The following is a 23,484-nucleotide window of genomic DNA, read 5'->3' as shown; positions in this document are numbered from 1 at the left end:
AGAAAGAGCTCTTGAAGAATGCTCTTGAAGATTTTGAAGTGCCCCAGCTCTTTGGAGTTCTGAAGGGTGTTCGGCTGTCTTCGCTCACTGAATTCCTGAAACCACCTGTTAACGCTGGCCAGGCAGTGAGTCATTTTACAGATGAGGAAAACTGAGGCCCAGGGAAGTAAAATGGGTTGCGTCTCCTAACACTCCAGCCACTCTGGGCTTCTATCCATTCTTTGAACACACCGAGTCACTTCCCACGGTATGGCCTTTGCATACCTGCCTCCTTCTCAACCTCTGCATGCCACCTCTAGATGTCACCTCCTTAGGGAGGCCTTTCCTCCCTGATTACCTAAACTCAAGCCTGTCCTTCTCCCTTCTTCCCTCCAGGTTTCTTGGTCCCCGAGTAGCTTCCTTTTGGCAATCACCACCATTTTTAACCTTATTCTTTCTTTCTTTTCTTTTTTTTTTTTTTAAGATTTTTTTTTTTGATGTGGACCATTTTTAAAGTCTTTATTGAATTTGTTTCAATATTGCTTCTGTTTTATGTTTTGGTTTTTTGGCCACGAGGCATGTGGGATCTTAGCTCTGCGACCAGGGATGGAACCCGCACCCCTGCATTGGAGGGTGAATTCTTAACCACTGGACTGCCAGGAAAGTCCCACTTGTTTGTTTTCTGAGTCCCTAAATCTCACATGGAAGAGAATGGGCTCTGGTGGTTGAAGGATATTAAGGGTGTTAATACCATTCAGGGTATTAAGTGGCCTCTGCATTTGAGGCAAAGCTTCCAGACAATGACACTCAGAGACACACTGCAGAGCTGGACTGCCCGGGGAGCTGCTGCCCTCGGGAAGCCACCCTCTGAACGAGGTGCTGCCCTCAGATGCCAGTTCCAGAACCTGCCCCACTACAGTGCACCTAGTCCAACGGCTGGACCCTCTCTCTACCCCGTGGATAACTGTCCTGAATTCTAGAGCTACCTGTGGATTGCTGGAACCAGAATCCACACAGAACTCTCGCTGAAAGGGAGTCTGGAAAACATAAGCGTTGGCTCCTGCTGTCCAGGAAGGCATGCCAGGAGGAGGGAGGAATGGACGCTGCCCTGGCAGAAAGCTAGCTCCATGCGAGTCCCGTTCACTGCTGGGTCCTGGGGCCAGCATGTTTGTTGAGTGACTTAATGAGGTGTCAGAGTTGGGAGTAGAACCCAGATCTGTCTGATTCAAAACCATGAATCCTTTCCATTTCAACTTGCTCTTGCTACATGGACCCTCCCTTGGGGTTTTAGGGCTCTGCACACTTTGCACACGCAGTGCTGGGTCTTCAGTAATTCCCGAGGGCGCTGAGAGGCCTGGAGGGCCCTTCTGAGTCAGTTGAACCTGCCACACTGATATTTTTAAAATGAGAGTTATTATTGGTTCTGTTGGGTAAAAGCCAGAGGGGACCCAGGAGGGACACACATGCCCAGCTCCAAGACTTCCAGCCTCTCCGGCTGTGGACAGGCCTCTGAGTTCTGATCTTGACTTGACCAGGGGCCTGTGCTCTAGGCCTATATGCGGGGAGGTTCAAGCCAGAGCTGCTCTGAGAACCACATGTGGTAAACACTGCAACGTGGATTCTTATACTGTCTGGACATCCACGCACAGCCGCCACCCTGGGAAGGCTGGGGCTTTTTGCTGGTTTCCCAGGCCCAACCGGGAGGTCAGGCCACCCAGGGGCTAATTCCTAACATTCTCTGGGAGGCTGGAAAACAGCAAATGTGGTGCAAAGATGCCAGAAAGGAGACCTCCTTGAATCTCAAGAAAAAAATCCAGAAGCGCGTGCAGGGATGTGTCCAAAACCAGATGTCCAAGCTAAAAAAAAAAAAGAAAGAAAAGAACTTTCAATATGCATCTTTAAACAGTCCCCTCGGGATATGGTCAAAGCAAATTGCCGCCCCCGCCACCCCGCATCGGAACCCCAGCTCCCAGGCACGCCCCCTCCACCCAGAGGCAACCGCTAGGATCAGTCTCTCGTGTGTCCTTTTACCACTCCAAGCTCCCACAACATCCCTCCATCCTCACTGCGCACTCATTCATTCTTCTCCTGCTGGCCTCGCTCTTGTTTCCTGAATGCACCAGGCACATTCCCGCCCTGGGGCCTTTGTCCCGGCTGTGCCCTCTGCACATTCGGCCTTTGCCTGGATGCTGCACGCATGGTTCCCTCCCTCACCTCTACTGTGTCTTTCTTTCCCGACTTACTTTTTCTCAGAGCACATACCACCTCCTAATACAGTGGATGACACATTTGTTTCGTTTTCCTTATGCATCTGGGCTTTCAGGATGTCAGCTCCAGGAGGGCAGGGACTTTGCCTCTCTCCGTCACTGCAGAATTCCCTGAGCCTAGTTAGCATGGTGCCTACCACCCAGTAGGTGCTTCTGAATTAATAAATACCCTTCCGGAAGTGGCCATGCACAGGCAAGCACGCAGCTGCACATTAATTCCCCTTTCTGTTTTGTGCGTGAGGTACCCCACTGCAAGCCCAGGTCTGTACCTGCTTTTGTGCTCAACAATGTATCTTGGAGCTCTGCCCCCATCAGAATGCACAGCCTGTTCTGTGCCTGTCCACGGCTGCCGAATGTTTCATTGGAGGAACGCCCAGGCTCCACACAGCCTGCCCCGTTGACGTCCATTCTGGCAGCCCTGACCTCTGGCCACCACGAGTGATGCTACGGGGACCATCGTCCCCCCTGGATGTCTCTTTTCGTATCCCACCGGCCCCTGAGAGCAAAGACTCAAGCAGATGGGCAGGGGGACACCCCAGAAGTGCAGCCCTGGGAGAAAACGAGTTGTTTATCTTCAGATATAATCAGGCCTATGAGACAGGGGCTTGATCTCGTTGCCTGCTTCCTTCTTTCTGAAATGAACACAGTGTCATAAATAAAGGCACAGACCTCAGAGGAAGCCGGGGGTGACACGGCAGTTTCTTGCAGTGAAGGGGGGGTGGGGTGGCTGGGGGCTCTGAGTGACATTCTCAGTGATGTTTTTGCAGGACTGTGAGATTGGAGGGGCACCCTGGACTCGCCTGTGCAGGAAAGGACGGGGATTTGGGGAAATCCTGTCCTTTCCAAAATCCTCTGTGTCCTGAAATTTAAATATCCTTCAAACACCAGCATATTTTTCTTTCCCTTTAAAGGACTTTTAGCACACAGGCGTTGACATAACTTTGATTTTGAGTGTCGACTCCCCGCTGTATGCCCGTCCCTGAGGCTGGGCTTGATCTCCTTTGCTCTTCCCTCTCGCAGCCCCTGGCGTACAGTAGGCGCTTACTCAAATACATACTGAATGACCAAAGCTGGGATGCATTCATGGAAACGAGGCTTTCCCTCCTCCTGCCCATACTTCTGGAAAAGGGTTCCCTGTCCACTTAGGAAGTTTCCACTTCCCGCCCGTACCCGGCCCCTCCACTAGGGGTGGGAAGCATGGGTCACTGAGTAGAAAACCAGCCTGGGGAGCGAAGGCTTTGCAGGGTCACAAACAAGCTGGCCCCTGCAGACTGTGGCCCACCCAGGCATTTGCTGCTTGGCTTGGCCATGCTTGTGTTTTAAACAGAGGGTGACTCTGAGTGCCTGGGGACAGGCATGGGGTGTGCCAATTACTCACCTCTCCTCCACTCACAGACCTGCTATTCCTGCCCCAAGCCCTGTGGGCTTTTGCCTTTGCCCTCCCCATTATATATTATATTATATTATATTAATTTATTTATTTTGGCCGTGCTGTGTGCAGCATGGCTTGGGGGATCCCAGTTCCCTGACTAAGGATGGAACCTGGGCTCCCTGCAGTGGAAGTGTGAAGTCCTAACCGCTGGACCACCAGGGAAGTCCCTGCCCTTCCCATTTTAAAGCACATCAAAAGTATGAAGAGTATATGTCAGATCTCCTGTGTCTATACTGTTCTGAGGTGCGCGTGAAGCTCGCCCCTGTGATGCTCATCTGGGCATCTTTTGGCTTGCCGCCGATAGGGGTCCTGAGAGTGAGGGGCTTCCTTTGTGGGTGCTCTGACCGGCCAGCCTGGGAAGCTCTTGGGGCCACTGGGGTCAAGGAGGCTTAGGGCACCATGCCTTGCATCCTGTGTTCTGACCCTTTAAATGCCTGGTTTCTCCAGGGTTGGCCAGGGGGGCATTTTTCCAGCCACTGAAGTGGCTGGAAGTTTGGTCTGACACCGTGGCTGTCCATATGGACTCAGTGACCCTGAATGGGCATCTCCTGGGTGTCAGGCCCTGGGCTGTGCTCGGGGAGCAATTTTCCCGCTCCGCCCCCCGCTACCTAGAGGATGAGAGATGGAGGGAAGTAAAGGCTCGACTCTGAAATATCCCAGAGGAGTGAGTGCTAGAAAACAGGCCAGCCATCCCGCCTTGTTTCTGGATTCTCCAGGGCCAAGCCTGACCCCCAGCCAGCCCCCTTCTCCCCTGTGTTGTATTCATTTATTCATTTGTTCCCTTATTCTCAATACATTTTTTAAAAATATATTTATCTATGTATTTGGTTGCGCTGGGTCTTAGTTGTGGCAGGCGGGCTCCTTAGTTGTGGCATGTGAACTCTTAGTTGTGGCATGCATGTGGGATCTAGATCGAACCCGGGCCCCCTGCATTGGGAGCACAGAGTCTTATCCACTGCGCCACAAGAGAAGTCCCTCAATACATTTTAATTGAGTGCCTACTATATGCTGGGGATACAGCAGTGAGCCAGGCAGATGAGGTCTCTGCTTTCATAGAGCTGACATTCTGATGACAAAAGACAATATATAAGCAACATGCCCAAGATAATTTTAGATGGTGAAAAATGGTGAGGAAAAGGAATAAGGGGATGGGTTAGCGAGTGCCTTGGGGGTTTTAGATAGAGGTTCAGTGAGGGCCTTTCTAAGGAGGTGATATTGACCTGGGACTTGAAGTTAGAAGATTACTGTCTCAGGCAGAGGGAACAGCAAGTGCAAAGGTCCTGAGGCAGGGATGAGCTTAATAGTTTGCCAGGTATTTAGGAGGGAAAGGTTGAATGATTGGAAGGGGGACAGTGGGATCTTAGCCTAAGGCAGAATTTGGCTCCATTCAGGCCAGAGCCCCTTCGATGCATACTTTAGAAGCTCTTAGCTAACCCTCATTCCCGAGGGGTGTAGGGGCCCTCCAGAGAGGCTGTTTGCGGGCCAGAGTGTTCGGCAGTTTTTCAAAGCTGCTGTTCCCATTAGTTACATGTGGATCCCTGGGGCTGCTGCTCAGAGCCCAGTAGCGAAAGATGCAGAACACGGAGTAGCAGTCAGGGCATGGGATGCAACCTGCAGAGGGCTGGGTAGAGGGGCTCAGCCGAGACCTCTTCCACCTCATCCTTCCAGAGTCAGGGTTCAGAGCACCCATCTAGAATTGCTAGCTGAGTGAGTCCAGCAAGTTAGGTTCTTAACCTCCCAGGGCCTCAGTTTCCCCATCTGTATTGTGGGACCCATCTCAGGAGTCCCCAAGCCCCCATCTGAGGGTTTCTGGAGGGAATTCATGAGCTCTGAGGACATGCACTTGTGTTGCTCCCTGCAGCCCATGAGGATGAGATTAATAACCAGAGAGACAGGAGTGGGCAAGAGGCCAGTCTTCTGCAGAAAAATGCCACCCCTTCTCCTGGCCTGGGCGTTTCCATCTGTCACGGGGTTGGTCCAGAGGACACTGACGGTTGAGTCTCTACTTGGCTCTTCGAGGCGTTTCCACGTGACCCCTGGCACATTACAAAGCTGACAGTCCCCCTGCCTGCCTGACCCCCTCCTATGCCCCTAGACTCAGCCAGAGCCCCACGGCAACCCTTGGGAGGCAGAAGCTGGAAGAAGGAACCCCTGAATTTACCCCAAACCCTTCTCTTCAGTGCCAAATCCCAGAGCGGAATCTCATTGAAATGCAAATCCTGGGGAGTGTTCTCAGGTGACCAGGGGTTGGGGGTGAGGGCTCAGGAGCCTGGCTGGTGGGAAGGCTGGGGAGGGCTCCCCAGTTCCTGCCCTCCCTTCCCTCCCCCAGACCCCTCTGGAGGGCTAGTCCTTCCTTCCTTAGGTCTGGCTTTTGACCTGTGGGTTCCCACGCTCTGGAGCTGGTGGGACCAGAACGGGAAGGGAGGGGCCGTTGACCTGAGACACCCCCTTCTGTTCCAAACTGCAAACTGCCCCTCCACAGACACTTCCCTTTTTCCAGACTTCCTCAGCCTCAGGTGCTCCCCCCGACCCTCCCCAGGAAAAAAGGACCCGAGAATCCTGAGGGGGCCGAGAGGGACACATTGCTGCCGGGGCGGCCGGCAACCCCTGCAGGCCGGCTGCAGGCAGAGGCACGCCCAGCCCCTGGAAACCGCATGGCCGCCTCCCCACCGCAGCCATACCCCACTCCCCCTGGGGGTTCTCAGATGTTGGCAGATGGCAGAACTGAATCTGCTGAGACGTCGCTCCAAAAAAGGAAAGTTGAACTGAAAAAAAAAAAAAAATCAAACTCTCGTACATCTTAAGGGAAAGCAGAGGAGGAGGGAGGGTCCCGGTCTGGGGCTCCCAGTGCCCTCTGCTGTTTAAAAGATCTCCCCGGGTTTGAGAGGGCTGTCTGGGAGGGGCAGGAGGAGGGTAAATGAGGACACACCGTTGTCAGGGCAGCCAGTGGGGCTCCTGTTGGAGCGGTGAGCGCCTGCGTGTGCGCGGGCGAGTGTCCACATGTGTGCTCGTCTGTGACCCTGCCTACTCGTGCTGTGTGTGCCCGACCACAGGCTTGCAGCACCGTGTCTGTGCATCTGTGTCCCTGAAAGTCCCCAAATGGGAGTTCACGCAACGCACTGCGTCCCTACTGTGAAAGGGCAGTGCACAAGTAGTCAGAAATCCTCGCCCTCTAGAAACGGACATTCTAGTGTGTGTGTGTGTGTGTGTGTGTGTGTGTGTGTGTGTCTGAACTCCTGTCTGTGTCCGGGGTTTGTTTATCTGTGGGTGACCTTATGTCGTATGAGTCTATGTCCTAGGCTACGCTCACGTCTGCGGGGGTTTGCGAGTTTCCCCACGTGTTCACCTGGGTTAGATGTTCTGTCTGCTGAGGCCCAGTGTGTGAATGTCCACTGGTGAGAGTTCTGCACCCTACTGTGTGCCAGAGCCCCCAGAGCGAGCTCCACCGTGGGTGTCGCTGGGCAACTGTGTGGGTCTCTTAAAGGCCCTGTGTGTGGCCCTCCCCATATGACCCCTCCCCATCCACTGGCCGCTCCTGAGTTATAATTTAATAGCTGAAACGCTATTCCAGAGAAGTATCTGGGGCTGGGGAGGAGGAGGGCGTACGGCCCGCAGGAGGAGGAGGGGGCGGGATGGGGAGGCGCTTTCCCCCTCCTTCCTCCTTCGCGGAGCTGCTAAAAAGAAACTCGGCGTCGCGCCCAAGTGTGTGTGTATCTGTGTGGCAGCCTGTGCACGCGCGAGTGGGTGAGCGCAGGCCCAGGGGTGGCGACGCGGGCCCTTTAAGGAGCCCGAGGGGGCCGGGCCGGGGCGCGTCTGTGCGGGCGGGGAGCCAGGAGCCGGGAGGCCGAGCCGCCGCCTCCCGGGCTCCTGCCCCGCCCCCTCCTCCCCCTCCCGCCGCCGCCGCCGCCGCCGCTACCGCCGCCGCCGCCGCCGCTGCCGCCGCCGCCGCCGCCGCCGCCGCGCCGCCGCCGCCGCCGCCGCCGCCGCCGCCGCCGCCGCCGCCGCCGCCGCCGCGGAGCGGAGCCGCGGGCAGGCCGGGCCGCACCGGAGCCCCGCGTCCGCCCGCGCCCCGCCCGAGCCGTGCGCCCGCGCCCTGCGCCCCGCGATGCGCGCCAAGTTGCGGACCAGGGACGCGGGGCTGGCGCCCTAGGAGGCGGCGGCGGGAGGATCGCGCCCCGGCTGGAGGCCGGGCCTGCTGCGCGCCCCCAGCCCGATCGGCACCGCCACTTGCCTGAGCGCCCGGGCAGCCCGAGCGCGCCCCGTGCTCGGGCGCCGCCGCCTCCACCTCCGCGAGGTGAGTTGGGGCCGGGGGTCCCCGCGGAGGGCCGGGGTGAGGCGCAGGGCGCGCTTCCGGGGGAATCGGGGAAGATCGGGCGGCGCACGCGGCGGAGTTGGCGGGGCCCCTGCACTCCCGAGTTGGCGCTCTCGGGGGTGGCCTGCTGGGGAGTGAGGCGCCTCGTAGACACTGCGGCCCGCGTGCGTGGAGGTGCCGGGGAACTTAGGGGAACTCCAGCTCCCCAGTGAGGGGGCGGGCAGGAGAGAAGTGGCGTGGGGGTGGGCGGGTGGGGGGCGCCCTGGAACTGCGTAGGGCAGCCCCCCACCGTGTGCCACGGCCCTGGGGGCATGGCCGCCATGCGCCTCCCTCCTCCCCAAGCGGCCTCGGACTTGGGGGGGGGACACTGCGCCTTATTTTCCAGCGGGCAGTGCGGCTTTGGAGAACCCCTGGAGATGGCACCCTCGGCTCCCCGGCCTGGCTGCTGCGGAAGGCGCCTGGGGGGTTCCTGCCACCGGGAGTGTGTGTGTGTGTTGGCGGTGGCGCTCCTGGGCGAGGGACCGGAGGGCTCTGGGTGGGGGTCTCCGGGGAGAGGCACCCCTTGCTCCCCCCTCCCCCGTGGGCTGGTGTTCCTGGTGTCTGGGCCTGCCTCCCGCGGCTGGTGACGCCTCATTGGGCCGCCTCCTGGTCCCTCCCCCAGGCTGTGCGGATACTTGGGATGCCACTAGTTTGGGAAGTTGGAATTCGGAGCTGATCCCACTTGGGCTGGACCCGGAGGCCCCAGGCCCTGGTGCTGGGGGAGCACCCCCAGAGACTTGGAGGGGAGTGGGAGGGATCCGTGGGGCGCGCCTTCCCTACCCCGGACGCTTGCAGGAAAAAGCCCGAGGGAGGGAGAGAGGGCTAGGCAGGCGGGCGGGCGGGAGAGACACGCTGTACCTGTGAGCTGCTGTCGCCCGGGCCCAATTAGCGTAGGGCGCCCGGCGTTATTTTTACATTGTAGGTTTAATTTTTGGGAAGCGAGGGCCCTCGCGTCGCCTGTCGTGCGCTCCTGCGCTCCGAGGGTCTGGTGCAGGCAGCGGGGGCGGATCTGTTCTGTCGGCTCAGCCGCCTCCCTTCCTCCCCCTCCTCCACCCCTGTTGGTGAGAACTGGTTTTATTATGATTTTTTTTTTTTTTCCCTTTTGCAGATTTGGAGGAAGGATGTGTGAGGGAGGCAGGGAGGAGGGAAGGGGAGAGGATCCCTGTGGAGTTCTGGGCTCGTTGGGTTGTGTTATCGGTGGCCTTGACTTTGCCCTTTTAAAACCAGATCTGGGTCCCCGCGGCTGCTTTGATAGAAGGGGCTCTCCGGGCCAGGAGTGAGCTGGGAGGGCGTCCCAGGGCATTGTTGTGTATCTCGTCGTGGGTGGCCTTTTCTTTTCTTTTTCTTTCTTTTTTTTTTGGATTGGTGGGTGCGGGGAGAGCCCTCGGAGCAAGGAAGAGGTGTGAGGTGGGATAGCTGAGCCATTCACAGCCGACTCTGCAACTCAACGCCTTGAGTTGGAATCATACTTTTGCCACTTTACTGGCAGTGTGACCCTGGACAAATTACTCAACTTCTCTGTGCCTCAGGCTTCTCGTCTGTAAAGTGGGGTAACAATAGTACCGAGTTCCGAGGGTTGTTGTGAGAAGTGAGGTGGTAATACATAGAAGGTATTCGTATTTGTGTTACTACAACCACTGTTGTTGTTATTATGATTCCTGGGTTCTAAAACTTGGCCTTCAATCCAATGGCCTGGACATTTTGTGAGAAGAGGCTGCCTTGCATTTTGCCTGAAGATCTGGTGAAGGGAAGGGGCCTTCTTTGCACCTCCCTTTGCTTTTCCCGGTGAGGACAGAGAAGGGAGGTGGCACCTTCAGCCCATTGAACAGATGCACAGACCGAGTCCGGCTGGCCCGGAGCCGGCGGTGAGCGGGGAAGCGGCAGCGGCGGTGGGGCGGCTGCCAGGGCATCCCGGGCGCTGTCTGGCTTCCCTGCGCCGGCTGCCTTGTCCCTGCTTGGAAACTTAACCACCGCCGCCGCCGCCGCCGCCGCTGGGTGCCCGGGGAGTCTGCGGTACCCAGACGTGGGGGCGGGAACGCAGCGGGCCCCAGCCCCGGCCTCTTCCCACCGAGCTATTTACGCTTGCTCCGGGATCAATACTATTGATAAATCCATGTAAATGGTAATGTGGCTGTCAGGCCCCGCTGAGGGATGGAGACCCCTCGTGGGGCTGCGCGCACCCCCCTCCCTCCCTCAGCGAGGGTTTGGCTACGTGGGAAGGATTTATTTGGCATAATCCGTTCTTTTCACCCAATTAATAATACTCATACCACCTCCTAAAGATTTCGGAGAGCTCTGCAAACACGAATTTAGCTGCGTGAAAGGCGCGAGCTGGGAAGGCTTGATTGTTCCCAGGGCGTGGGGGTGGGAGGCTTGGCCGCGCTGATGCTTGCCCACTGGCTGGCGTTGGAAAGAGGCCCCAGGAGTCCCGGCCCCCAGCGTCTTGCCATTCAGGCTGGATGTGGAGGCTGGCTGGTCCGGATCCCCCCCCACCCTCCCTCCGACTGCGAGTTGCAGGGGGGAGGTACCTTGTGCTGTGTTCCCACCCAGACCTGAGGCCTGTGGGTGGAGAAGTTGGAGGGGGCTCCCTTCTTAAGAAGCAGAGATGCACAGGCAGGAGAGCTGGGACTCTTACCGCTTCCTTCCAACAGCTCTGAGAACAGAAAGTCCCCCACATCAAATGCTGCCTCTGACAGTAGGGGGTTGAGAGCTTTTATTTGTGTGTGTTTTTCCCTCCTCCTCTGTTTCCTCTTCATCTCTCTAATGCCAACAGCAGCCTCCCCAGGTGACACCTCCGAGACTGGACTCCCTGCAAGGGGAACAGCTTGCGGGAACTGGTCATTCCTGCCCCAGGCACCCAGGAAAGGGGGCCAGGAGGGGACCTGAGTCTGGGCTGCTGCTTGGGGAGGGCCAAGCTGCCCAGGGTCAGGCCAGGGGTGTCATCTTAAAAGGCTTGTCCCATGGGTGGGTATGTGGAGTTCCCAGGGAAGTGATCCTTGGAGGAGGGGGAAGGGACTTGACAACCTGTCAAGTGAACTTTTGGCCTAGGAGCTGGAAAATACTATGTAAAATGCAATAGTAATAACAGCCAACACATAGAAAGCACTTACCATGTGCCAGGATCTGCCCTCCACAGGAATCTACCCCTTTACTCTTCATTACCATCCTGTGAAGTCAGGGCTATTATTATCCCATTTTATAGATGGTGAAATTGAAACAGAGAGGTTAAATGACTTGCCCAAGGTCACACAGTTTGGATGTGGAACTAAGAATTAAGACCTGGGATTACCCGTGGTCGCATTGGTGCAGCAAGAATGAACGTACTGCAGACCTGCTCTGTGGAGCTGCCAAAGAGGGTAGGAAAAAAGAAATTATGTTTCTTATTTGAGCAGCAGCTGCAGATCTTTGCCCCAGGGGGCAGGAGACTGAGAACTTGTTCTTTCCAGGATTTGGGGAGGGGCAGTGCCAGAGGCAGGTCTGAAGTTTCTTTGAAGTCTCCTTTTATCTTAAACATTCATGCAGATTTGGCATTCGCTCTGGCGATGGGGCTGTGTTTATTTTGAAATGAAAACATGGTTTTGAATTATTTAGCATGGCATATAACGGGACTCCAGAAAACTGCATCAGATGAGTGCCTGTACGCTGGCGGGCAGCCCTGGGGTACTTTGTAGCTGGAGACCTTGAGAGGTCCTGGGGCAGATGACAGCTTTTTCCTATTTTCCAGATGAGGGCGCAGGTCAGAGGTGCCAGGCCATCCCAAGGTCGCATGGTGGTGTGACTTTTGCTTACGATGATCAAAATCATCATCATTATCTTTCTTTTAGACCAAAGTGAGGCTTTTCTGCCTGGGCACTTCCATACCACCACGCCCAGCTGGGCTCAGGCTAGCCCTGGGGGAAGGAACTTTCCGTTTATAGATCCGTAAAGAATCATCCTAAACCAACAGTAGAGGATAGTCTGGGAGTGTTTTGTTGGAGATCCGCACCTCTGATCATTTCAAGTTCTGGTGAGTTGAAATCCCGGCTTAGCGATGTGCAAGCAGAGTGCCCTGGGGCTGGTCCCTGCCCCTCTGAAAGTTTGGGTGCCCTGGTCTGTACACTGGGCACAGTGCCCACTGGGGGTAGGGGAGAGGATTAAGGGGCTGAAAGTGAGAGCGCTGGGTTTGATGTTCGGCCCTGCAGTTTCAAGCTGTGTGACTCTGGACTGGTTACCTAACTTCTCTGAGCCTCAGTTTGCTCATCTCTAAGATGGGGATGATGATGATGATGATGTTGATGATGGTGATGATGATGCTGCTTCTGATTTTATTGTGGTGAGGACGCGATGGATGTCATGATAGATCACAGGAGCTGTTGCTACTTTGTCCCCCACCAACCACTGGAGAGGAAAGGCTTCCCGCTGTAGAATTTATTGTTCACCCCAGGTCCTCACTGACAGGCTGGTTGGACACAACCCCTTCCTCCCTCTAAAGGGCTGCTGGGAGGGACCCTCTCATGGCACAGTCTCTTCACCTGAGCCCCAGGCCTGGGCTTGTTGCTCTCTGGAGGCGGCAGGCTCTTCTCCTGTCGGGCTGGTTGGTGAGTCACAGATGTGCCCAGCTCTCTCCCTGGGCCCTTGAAGGCTGAGGTTTTCCATTCCGCCTTTAATCCCCCAGTGCCTGTCAGGCACTGAACTTGGAGGGCTTGGGCAGCCTGGAAAGTGGGGGGAAGACTGATGGGGAGGATACAGGGAGCCTCCTGGGGGAGGGCCGAGTTTCCCCTTCACCTGGCAGCGGGGGGCGGGGATGGTTCTAGAAAGGGCTCCTTTGAAGTCAGACCTGATTCAAATCCTGCTTCCCTCAGTTCAAAACTCAGCAAAGTCTCTGAACTTGTGGCCTCAGTTTCCTTATCCTTAAGTGGGGGAGGGGTGGAAAATAACGCCCCCTCAGAGGACCGTCCATAGCTGCACTGCCCGGTCGCTCCCAGCGATGGTGGGAACTGTTCTAGATCTTTGCTGTCCCGTAGCCACTAGGTGTGTGTGTGGCTCTGAGCAATTGAAATGTGGCTAGCGCTGTCGGAACTGGTAATTTTATTCCGTGTTAATTAACTGAAATTTAAAAAGCCACATGTGGCTGGTCCGGATCCGAAGGCCCAGGACTGGATGATGAAACAAGGTTCTGTGTATGGGAGCAGGGCCTGGCTCTTAGCAGCTGAGTGTTTTCCTTCTTTTGTGTGTTTTTTTCTCTGCCTGGTGCCCCTGTATCCCTGTCATCTTGGAAGGACACCCCCCCTTCTGTGGTCCTGTTTCCCAGCAAAGCCTGAGGCTCTCCTGGATGCTGGCCCAGGCTCCTGTGCCCTCCGTCCACCTCCCCTTGCCCCCATTCCTAATGTCCCCACCCCCTCCTGTCCCACCAGCTCTGACCAGGAGACCTTTCTGTGATGGCGCGAATGTTCCGGACCTGCCCCATCTGCCCAGCACCTTAGCCGCTCTCCACTCTTCAGGTGGCATTTGGCACCTGAAGTGATGCTGCTGCCACCTGGGATCCGAATGTTATTTGCTACTTGGTTTTAATACGTTTAAAATGTGACTAGTGGGCACCGTCCCTCTTGGGCAGCGTGACCTTAGAGCCTTGCCTTCTCTGTTGACTCAGGGCCAAACGCCTGTATTCAGGCCACTGGCTGGATGTTCTCACCCTTCTTGGTCCTACCAGGCCACCGTCCCTGAGACCGGAGAGCTGGCTCAGTGCCCCCCACTTCCTTCCCTGGCTGTCATTTCTCGAGCACAGGAGACAGCCCCAGGTCTGTGCAAAGTGTGGGCAGCTCCCACTGGGAGCTGAGCTCAGGTCCATGGGTCTTGGACTCAGGCTCAGAGGAATCCCGGCTCGTAGAGATGATGGTCCAGCCCCCCCTTGTCTGTTTCTGCACCTGCAGATACATCCGGAAGGCCTGCTTCCCGTAGGGGCCGCCATGGTCCATATGTTTTTCTGCTGTGAATTAACACATGGATGTCTTTCCATGTAGATAACAACTAGATTAACTTTTTTTTTTGGCGCGGGGGGATAACGTTACTTTTATTTTTTATTTGAAAAATACAGAAAACCAAAAAGTAACGCACTGAAACCCTGCTACTTGCCTCGGGCTTTATAAAAATGTGTTTTACTACAAGAAAAAGCATGGGCATGTTAAAAAATTAAAACAGAGCCTAGAGGTGTCGAAGTAAGTCTCATTCCTGTTCCTACCCTCCCATTTCTGTCCCCCAAGGCAGATACACGTGGGAAAAGTTTCCTCTCAGAGATACTCTGGCCATATGTCTGCCTCACAGGGACTTGGATGTGTGTGCTCCGTTTAAAAACAAGCACACAAATGATATCACGCCCTATTCACATCTTACTTTCCTCCTTTAAATTATAATACATCTTAGTAGTTTGTTCTGGAACATATAGAGAGCAGGGGTTAGCAAACTACGGCCCGCGGGCCAAATCCAGCCCACCTCCAGTTTTTTATGTGGTGCGCAAGCTAAGAATGGTTTTTACATTTTTTGATGGTTGAAAAAAATAAAAAGAAGAGTATTTTGTGACATGTGAAATTAAGTGAAATTCAAATTTCAGTGTCTGGAAGTAAAGTTTTATTGGAACGCAGCCATGCCCATTCATTCATGTGTAAGTCTGTGGTGGTTTTCAGGCTATAGCAGCAAAACTGAGGAGTTGTGACAGAGGCTGGAAGGCCTCCAAAGGCTAGAATATTGATTCTCCTGCCCTTTACAGAAGACATTTGCCGACCCCTGATAGAGAGCTCCCACATTCTTTTTAACTTCAGCATAACCTTCCAGGGTTATGTCAAGGAAACTGGGGCCCTGATGAGTTTGAGGGTCACACCCAGCAGGCCCGAAAACCCCTCCTTCTGCCTGGCTCACTGTTCTTGCTGTTATGCTGTTGCTGTTGTAGAATGCAGTAGGGCAGTGGGGATGGTTAAAGCAGATGACCTTTGGCACAATGCTCTGGCCTCTTAGATGATGTTTGAGGCTATAATCCCTTCTGTCCAGCGCCACAGAGTTGCTGTATGTAACACCTTCTGGGTGGTGCTACATAGTTTTCACAAAGTTTTGCAAAGTCTCTCAGAATCCATCTTGTTTCCCTCTTTGCTTTGACTGTTAGGATGCTCGGAGCCAAGTTTGCAGCCTGCCTTCAGCAATCTGATCTGGTCTGTGTTTTGGTTTTACCGACTTCATCCTGTTTTCAGATTGGTTTGTCCCTGATTTTTCTTTTTGTCTTGACCTTGCTCTCTGATTTTTTAAAAAATTAATTAATTAATTTATTTTTGGCAACGTTGGGTCTTTGTTGCTGCGCGTGGGCTTTCTCTAGTTGCGGCCAGCGGGGGCTACTCTTCATTGCACGGTGCGGGCTTCTCATTGTGGTGGCTTCTCTTGTTGTGGAGCATGGGCTTCAGGCTCGTGGCCTTCAGTAGTTATGCCGCGTGGCCTTCAGTAGTTGTGGCGCGTGGGCTTCAGTAGTTGTGGCGCACAGGCTCAGTAGCTGTGGTGCACAGGCTCAGTAGTTGTGGCACTTGGGCTTAGTTGCTTCGCGGCATGTGGGATCTTCCCAAACCAGGGCTCGAACCCGTGTTCCCTGCATTGGCAGGCGGATCCTTAACCACTGCGCCACCAGGGAAGCCCCTTGCTCTCTGATTTTACCTTATCCTATGCATTCCTGACAGTTGCCTCAGTTCTTGAGGGGTGGGCTGGAGCAGACAGGAGTAAAGAAGAGGAAAACACTTGCGAGATGTTTCCAGATTTGTGCCCCCTGCGTGCCTGCGGGGTGGTGGGTGGGTGGTCTCCTGACAGATGATTCCAGAAGGAAATCAAGGCCCCATGGAGTGTCTTAACCAAGGTCAGACCCTGGGCAAGAACCAGGGTCTTTGGGTGTCCATCCTGGGTCAGACTTGGGAAGGTGACAGTGAGTGAGTTGGAAGGTGCAGGATCCCTACTGGAGGCCCTGGGGCCCTTGGGAGCCACTTGGCCTGAGGGAAGACCCTGCAGTGGGGTAGGTGACGAGCTTACCACTCCTGGGTGGAGGGTCACTCCTGTCTGTTCCATATCCGGGGCGCAGGGATCGTGGAGTTGTTGCGGTGGCAGTGCTGCGGGTGTGTCCGCGTGGAGGGGCCTCTGGGCTCCGGTTCCAGCCTTGGTGCTCTGCGGACGCTCTGCGGACGCTTTCCAATGTTTCTGCTTCCTTCTGTTGACCCTGGGATATTTCTCTGAGCTGGAAAGGAAGTGGGGGGAAAACGTAACCCACGGGTAGAATCGGATGAGACCGGCAGCTGGCCGCCCACTGGAGGCCATGTGTGGGTGTGTCTCCCGGAGACCTGGGGGCCCAGGCTCTCTGCCTCCTGTCTCCTGGGGTTGGCTTGGTCTTTGGTGACGTGTGTTTGTGTTTTAGGGCTTGTGAACGGAGCTCAGATGAGCCACGGGGTGGAGTCTGGTGTCTGCCTCTTACTGGCTGTGCGATGCAGCCTGGGACAAGTAATGGAACCTCTGTGCAGAGCTTCTCAGTTTACTCACCAGTGAAATGGGGTGATGAATGACACGCGACCTCAGAGGGTCTGGTGAGGCAGAGGGAGCTGAGGGGCCATTCGAGGCGTGAGTCCGTCCTTCAGGCCGTGTCTTTAGTCCCTCTCCTTCCTGTCTGCGGCTCGTAAACCCTCGGAGCCCGCCCTGGGGCCAGGCAGGTGGACCCAGCAGCCTCCTTCCCTTTGTCCCAAAGGGGCTTCAGGCCCGATCTGTCCCCAAACGGACGTGCGGTCCCCCCTCGCCCCCAGACCCCCCAGCCTGGGCTTCCTGCCTGAGTGTGGGGCCGAGCCAGAGAGCTGGGGGTCACCCCAGCTGCCCTCTCACCCGCCCAGCGCCTGCAGAAGCCTCCGTGCTGCCCCCGTCTGTTCTGTGCAGAGCTGCTGGGTGGACCCTGCGGGTGAGCGCCCTGACCTGACTCAGAGCCCCATGAGCCCTCAGGGCCTCCCGGCACCTCTTGCATGAAATCCAGGCCCTTCTCACTGCCTCGGAGGCCTGTCTGCCCCCGCGTCTGCTGACCTCCGACCTCCCCTTGGCGGACACCCCTGCAATAACTGTGTGCTATATTGGGGGGGGGAGGGGGGTGGTACTTCTGGGCGGGAGGTCAGGAGGGGTGGGTGGGAGGGGAGTGGATTTTTCTCTGTGGCCCAGGGGGCCTCTCTGGGAGATGCTGGCAGTCAGAAGTCCCTGAGGCCAGGCCCGAGGGTGCACACAGCTGGGGCCCCGTGGGGAGGGGGTGCCTCGGGGGTCCCTGCTTGTCCTCACGCTGAACTCCGGCGCCCGCTGCACACCCTCCGGGAGCATCGCCCACTGCTACTGTCTCCTTGGCCATGGCAACTGCCTGGCACCGCGGGCCTGCTCGTTAGGCTAACGGGGCGAGCCTGCTGGGCCAAGGTGGGGGGCCAGGACGTGCTGCCCTGGGGCTCAGTGGGGCTTGTCCGCCGGGCGACCGGCCACCGGGCCAGGAGCGGAGCGGGGGCGCTGGAGGGATTCTGCAGAGCCCAGCGGGAGTCAGGGGTCCCCAGGGTCCTGGGGGCTTGGGCCAGGTTTGCAGGGTGGGGTTCTGGTGGGAATTACGTGTGGTGGTGACTCCTGGGTAACTCCTGTGACCAGTTAAACGAGGGGAGGATGAAAGCTGGGGGAGAGATTGGGAGGCGCCCACTTTTCCCTGCCCCCCACACCCACCGACACCGTCTCCCTCCCTCCTAAGTATTCTTAACCATTTTCACTTTTGCCCACTTCTGCTGCCTACACTCCATCTAGGCCACCGTACTGGGTGGAATAGTGTCCCCTCCCCCAATTCATGTGCTTCCCAGAACCTCAGAAGGAGACCTTATTTGGAAATAGGGTCGCTGCAGATGTAATTAGTTAAGATGAGGTCATGCTGGAGTAGGGTGGCCTTAAATCCAATAGGACTGGTGTCCTTATAAGAATAGAAAGTCGTGTGAAGGCGGGGGCAGAGAATGGAGGGATGTGTCTACAAGCCGAGGATTGCTGGCTAGATCCATGCAACAGACTCCCGCGGAGCCTCCAGGAGGGACCACTCCACCCGACGCCTTGATTTCAGACTTCTGACCTGCATAGCCATGAGAGAATAAATTTGTATTGTTTCAAGCCCCCTAGTTTGTGGTAAGTTGTTATAGCAGCTCCAGGAACCTAATACAGCTCTCATCATCCCTTGCTTGGACTACTGCAGTAGCCTCCTCACCCGTCAGCCTGACCCTCTGTTCCCCACATGGCAGCCAGAGGGTTTTCTTTTAGGCCTGTCCCTCCTGTGCTCAGAGCCCTCCCATCTCAGACAGCATAAAAGCCAACTCTTTATCTTGCTTACAAGTCCCTGCACAGTCTGTGCCCCCCCCCCCCCGCCCCATTCCCTTTCTGATCTGCTCCCCTTGTTCACACTCTGTACCAGCCACACTGACCTCCTTGTTGAAATTTACCTGACATGTGCCTGCCTCAGGATCTTTGCACTTGTTCTGCCTGCAACACTCTTCCCCCAGGTGTCCGTGTGACTTGCGTCATTTCTCTGCCATCTTTGCTCAGATGTCACCTTTATGTGGGTCCTTCTCTGGCCTTAATTAAAATTGTACCCTCTCCTCCTCAAGCCCTCTCCTCCCCTCCTTCACATGTCTCCTGATGAACTGTGGTTTATCTGTTTAACTTGCTGTTGTCTGTCATCCCTGCTAGAATGCATGTTCCAGAAGGGCAGGGACTTTGGTCCACATTCCCTGCTGCACCGCCATTCTAGAACAGCTCTGGACACACAGTAGGTGCCCAATAAATGTGTCGACTGTCAGGTTCTGGCTGGGCATGGCCTGACCTGGCATCCCAATGCAGGATGTCTTGGGATCCCAAGTTGTCTGCCTTTCCCTGCATCTGATACCTCTTCCCTCACCTGTGGCCCTCCTCAGACCCCCGGAGGTCGCTGGGTCTTCAGCTGCTCCCTCCCTGTCTTTCCTGTGGGTGGTCATGACAGTCCCCTGCGGAGCAGAGCTGATTCCTGAGCTCTGAAGTGGCTGAGGTTTGAGATAATAAGGTCCTGGCTACTTCAGGCCTCAGTTTTCCCATCCCCAAAATGGACACAGTCAGATTGCTCGTCTCTCGAGGCTGTTGGGAGCGTTAAGTGAGGTCACACAGGAAGGGGCTTGCTGCCTGACACTGAGAGCACAGAGAAAGACTTCAGTCCGATTGGTGCTTGGTGGCGGTGGTGTCAGTTTGCTGTGCTGGTTTTCAGAGGAAGGGTGAGACATCATAGCCGGATGGCTCCAGGTGCCTGGGGGACTTTAAGCCCGTGTTCCCTTAGGCAGGTGGCCTCTGGATGCTCTTGTGGCCGGAGACGTCTCCTTCCTGGCCCCATGCGCCCATCCCCTCCATCACAGGAAGGTGAGCTCTGCAGGGTCCGAGGGGGGCATTCCCAGGGCCTGTGAGGCCTGTCTGTTGTTTGCTGAGAGAGAAGACCCCAGGTAACTTCAAGAAACCCAGGGACAGGAGGAACCCTTCTCCCTTTCTTGGGCTGGGTTCTTCTTTCACTCTGTGCCTCAGTTTCAGCATCTGTAAAATGGGGATAAATCTCTTCCCTGCCTCCTAGGGGAGTGGGCTGGATTAGGGCACCTGGGGTGGCCTCTGTGATGGTGACCTGCCATGGATAGGTTGTGTGCATGCCGTCTTCCTCCCCACCTTCCTTGTCTGGTCTCTGGGCAGGGCTGGGGGCTGAGCTGACAGAGGTTTTATGGGCGAGCTCACTCCGTGTTGTTGTATGTTAGCTCATTTAAGCCCCACAATGACCACAATGACAGCTGTGGCCAGAACTGTTAATTTCCCTGTTTAATGATGGGAGAATCAAGGCACAGAGTGGTGATGTCATTGGTTCAGGGCACACGACTTGTAAGCTCTTTCCTTGGTGGGTGGCTGTCACAGGCAGGACCTGGCCTTTCCTCCTGTCTCCCATTCCCGTGGACTGTGGATCCCCGGGCAGGGGGGTCGGCCTGGGTCCACCATGTGCCCAGCCCTGGGCACCTCAGCTCACCTCTCTGGCCTGGCCTGGCCTGTTTCCCTCGAGGTCACACTCCCAGGCTCCCCGCAGGCTCCTGGGCTCTGCCTTGCAGGAAGCTGACCCCGCTGTCTAGACTATAAATAGTAGCCGCAGCGGCGGGCAGGAAGCTGCGTCTCATGGCACCTGGCGCTGGCTGCTGCCCCCTTGCTGCAGCGCCTCCTGGAACTGTGCTTCTCCCGGTGGGAATGCCGAGGCGGAAGCGTATGTGCACCCCAGGCGCTGCTCTGCAGGTTTGCTGTGTGACCTTTGGGCCCCCGTTGCCCTCTCTGTGCCCCTGAGCCCCTGGCCATGTGTCCGGGATGCCTCTGATCTCCCCGTGCTGTAAAGAGCGCCTCCACGGTGTTTGGATGGCAGCCAGGGAGGTGTGGAGGGTTTGGTGGGTGGTCTGACACTGGGGGGACAGTTAGTGTTTTCCTTGGAGGGGAGGTAAGTGGGAGGGGGCCATTGAGGGAGCCTGGGGAAGGGAGATGGGCCCTTTCCAGATGCAGGGTGGAAGGGGTGTGGGGGAGGCTAAGGTGGAGCTGCCTGGAGGGTCCTGGACTGGGAGGCAGGCCATGGGGTGGGCGCCGGGCATTTGCGACCCATCTTGTTTACTGGGTTGCTGTGTAATTTTCGTACAACCTCTCTGGGCCTTGGCATCCTCCTCCCAGATTTTCTGGCAGGAGAGAGACGCACAAGGGTTTCGCAGCAAGGAGAGTATTTCGTCGTGTCCTCTGTCATCTGTCGCGTTGCGACGGCTATTATTGTTAATATCGTTCTGTTGTCACGGGGCAGGTTTCACCTTGTCCCTGTCCGTACTGCCAGGTCCTTGGAGACCCGGCTCTTGGGCAGGGGTCAGTGAGGTGTGCTCACCAGCGGCCACGGGGGGAGGGTGCTGACTCACACCAGGGATGCCCCTAGTGGCCGTGCCGCTGGGCACGCTGGGTGGCCTCTGCTTCCCCAGTGCCCGCTCACCACCCACCAGCTGTGTAGTGAGGGCTTGGCCCCTTGGGTGGTTTTCCAAGCATGAGTGTCGTGCTGCCGGTCAGTTGAATCTTGCAAAGCCTTCCATTTTCCCGGAGGTTGTGTGCTCTGTTGGTGCCAGTGGCGTTCCTGACCTGGAATGCAGGGACGTGGCGGCTTCAACAGGGCGTCTTCCCTGTATGGACCTTGCTGGAGTGGGGGATGAACAATAGGGCGATTCGTGACTGGTCCCCAAAACCCACAAAAGTTGCCCAAGAAAATGGATTGATGAGTTATTTGTTGTCATCTTAGGGAAGTCTCTGGTGGTAAGCCCCAGGGCTCTGCCTGCTTCACGTTTTCATCAAAGGCTAGACTGGGCACCCTCGGGGTATGTGTTCACCGCGCAGATGACAGAGCCGGGTGTTCTGTAGGAGTGGAGAGACTGAGTCACGTGGACTCAGTACTTGCCTGCTGGAGCTCAGGGTTTGTGGGGTGGGCCTTTGGGGCAGTTCCCTCGAGGCCCAGAGATTTTTGGAGCCTGTGGGGAGGAGGATAATGGTCTCCTCCAAAGATGTGTACGCCCCTAAACCCCAGAACCTGTGACTGCGCTATGTTACATGGCAAAGGGGAATTAAGTTTGCAGATGGAATTAAGGATGCCAGTCATTTGACCCTGAGGTGGAGGAAGTTATCCTGGATAATCCTGGTGGGCTCACAAAGGTCCTTATATGGGAGGCAGGAGGTTCGTCCAAGAGATTTGAAGGTGCTGTGCTACTGGCGTTGAGGATGGAGGGAGGGGCATGGAGCCAAGGAGTGCAGGCAGCCGCTAGAAGCTGGAGAAACAAGGAATGCGGGCTCGCGGAGAGCCTGCTGCAGGAGCACAGCCCAGCTGACACCCTGGTTTTCACCTTGTTAGATCCATTTCAGACTTCTGATCTCCAGAACTATGAGATAAGAAATCTGTGCTGTTTCAGGCCACCGCGTTCGTGATCATTTGTTACAGCAGCAAGAGGAAACTCAAACAAGAGCCCTCATCTTCCCTGAGACCCCTAGCAGCCAGGTGCCACCTGGTCATTTAGACCGTGTGTGTCCCTGCAGCCAGTGGCCTTGGAATCAGGTGACCGCTCCGTGTCTTGCCCTTGCCCTGGGGCTATGGGTGAGGGACACGGAGTGAACAGAAGGACCTGCAAACTGTAAAGGCTTGTGCTGGAGAAAAAAATGAAATGCAAGGGCTTCCCTGGTGGCGCAGTGGTTGAAAGGCCACCTGCCGATGCAGGGGACGCGGGTTCGTGCGCCGGTCCGGGAAGATCCCACATGCCGCGGAGCGGCTGGGCCCTTGAGCCATGGCCGCTGAGCCTGCGCGTCCGGAGCCTGTGCTCCACAACAGGAGAGGCCACAACAGTGAGAGGCCCGTGTACCAACAACAACAACAACAAAAAAAAAATGAAATGCAAGAAAAAAATCTAGAAGCAGAGAGATGACCAGCAGGGAGGGAGTGGTGTGAAGTAGGGATGTTTTGTGTGTTCATTTATTCCTTCAAATCCGGTGGGGGTACCTGGCTCCAATGAAGGCCCAGAGGGAAAAAAAATGTGTCCCCAGCCTGTCCGCCCCAGCCGTGACGAGCCACAGATGATTCTTCTGGGTGGGGTCTCCCGAGGGGCAAGTGCTTCACATTCTCGGAGCAGACGGGCGATGCCACGTGCTGCTTCCTTCCCGGCTTTATTGAAAAGAGAAGGAAAATGGCCCACGCCTTCGGCCCGAAGGCCCTCTGGGCCGTCGTCCAGAAACCTGAAGCCTGCAATTAAATGAAACTGGATCCTTAGGTGGGGAGAGCTTCTCTCCCCTGAAGAGGAGGCTCTGGAGACCGGGCCCTGGGGAACCACTGCTCGCGGATAGGCTGTATGGGGTCTGGGGAGACGGTGGGAATGTTCTAGCCAGTCTGAGTCCAGGAGGCTGGACTCTGGGCCACCAGCTAAGGTGGCGGCTGCCTTTTATCCAAAAAAAAAATAATAAAAATTACAGGTGGCTTTCTCGTCATTTGAGCTTCCTCCCCAGAGACTGCCACTTCTCCACTGGACATGTGCTCGTCTAAGAATGTCGTCACACTTGCACAGGCCTCTGCACGGTTTCCTGCACGGCCTGGGGCCCCTGTCTCATCTCCAGGCTGGAAGGATGCACGTGGCCGCGTCTTTCTGTGTTTGCCGCTCTGCAGTTTGCTGTTAGAATGGGCCACGGGACTCTGCCCGTTTTGTAGGTCAAAAGTGGTCGAATATTGACAGCTTTTATATAACTCGGCCTCGTAATTTCCCTCTCCACGTTGAGACAGGAAAGCAGACCGGAGTGGTTCCGAGCAGGGATCCTGGCGGCGTGGGTCCCCATCCCTCCTGCCTCTTTCCAGCTGTGAGATGTCACTCTGTGCC

At 56.2% G+C, this 23,484-nt stretch overlaps 1 protein-coding gene across 1 annotated transcript in view; it reads left to right on the top strand.

The window, feature by feature from the left end:
* Positions 1–7,687: 7,687 nt before the first annotated feature.
* NCOR2 (nuclear receptor corepressor 2) overlaps positions 7,688–23,484 on the top strand; it is a 221,230-nt gene continuing 205,433 nt past the window's right edge. The window contains exon 1 of the mRNA XM_079943178.1: positions 7,688–7,972. The gene's annotated coding sequence lies outside the window, so the exon portion shown is untranslated. The remainder of the gene's footprint in view (positions 7,973–23,484) is intronic.

Source organism: Stenella coeruleoalba, assembly GCF_951394435.1.
Source record: "Stenella coeruleoalba genome assembly, chromosome: 14".
Taxonomy (NCBI): Eukaryota; Metazoa; Chordata; class Mammalia; order Artiodactyla; family Delphinidae; genus Stenella; species Stenella coeruleoalba.
The sequence above is the reverse complement of the archived record's forward strand: the minus strand, read 5'-3'. Positions and strand labels throughout refer to the sequence as shown.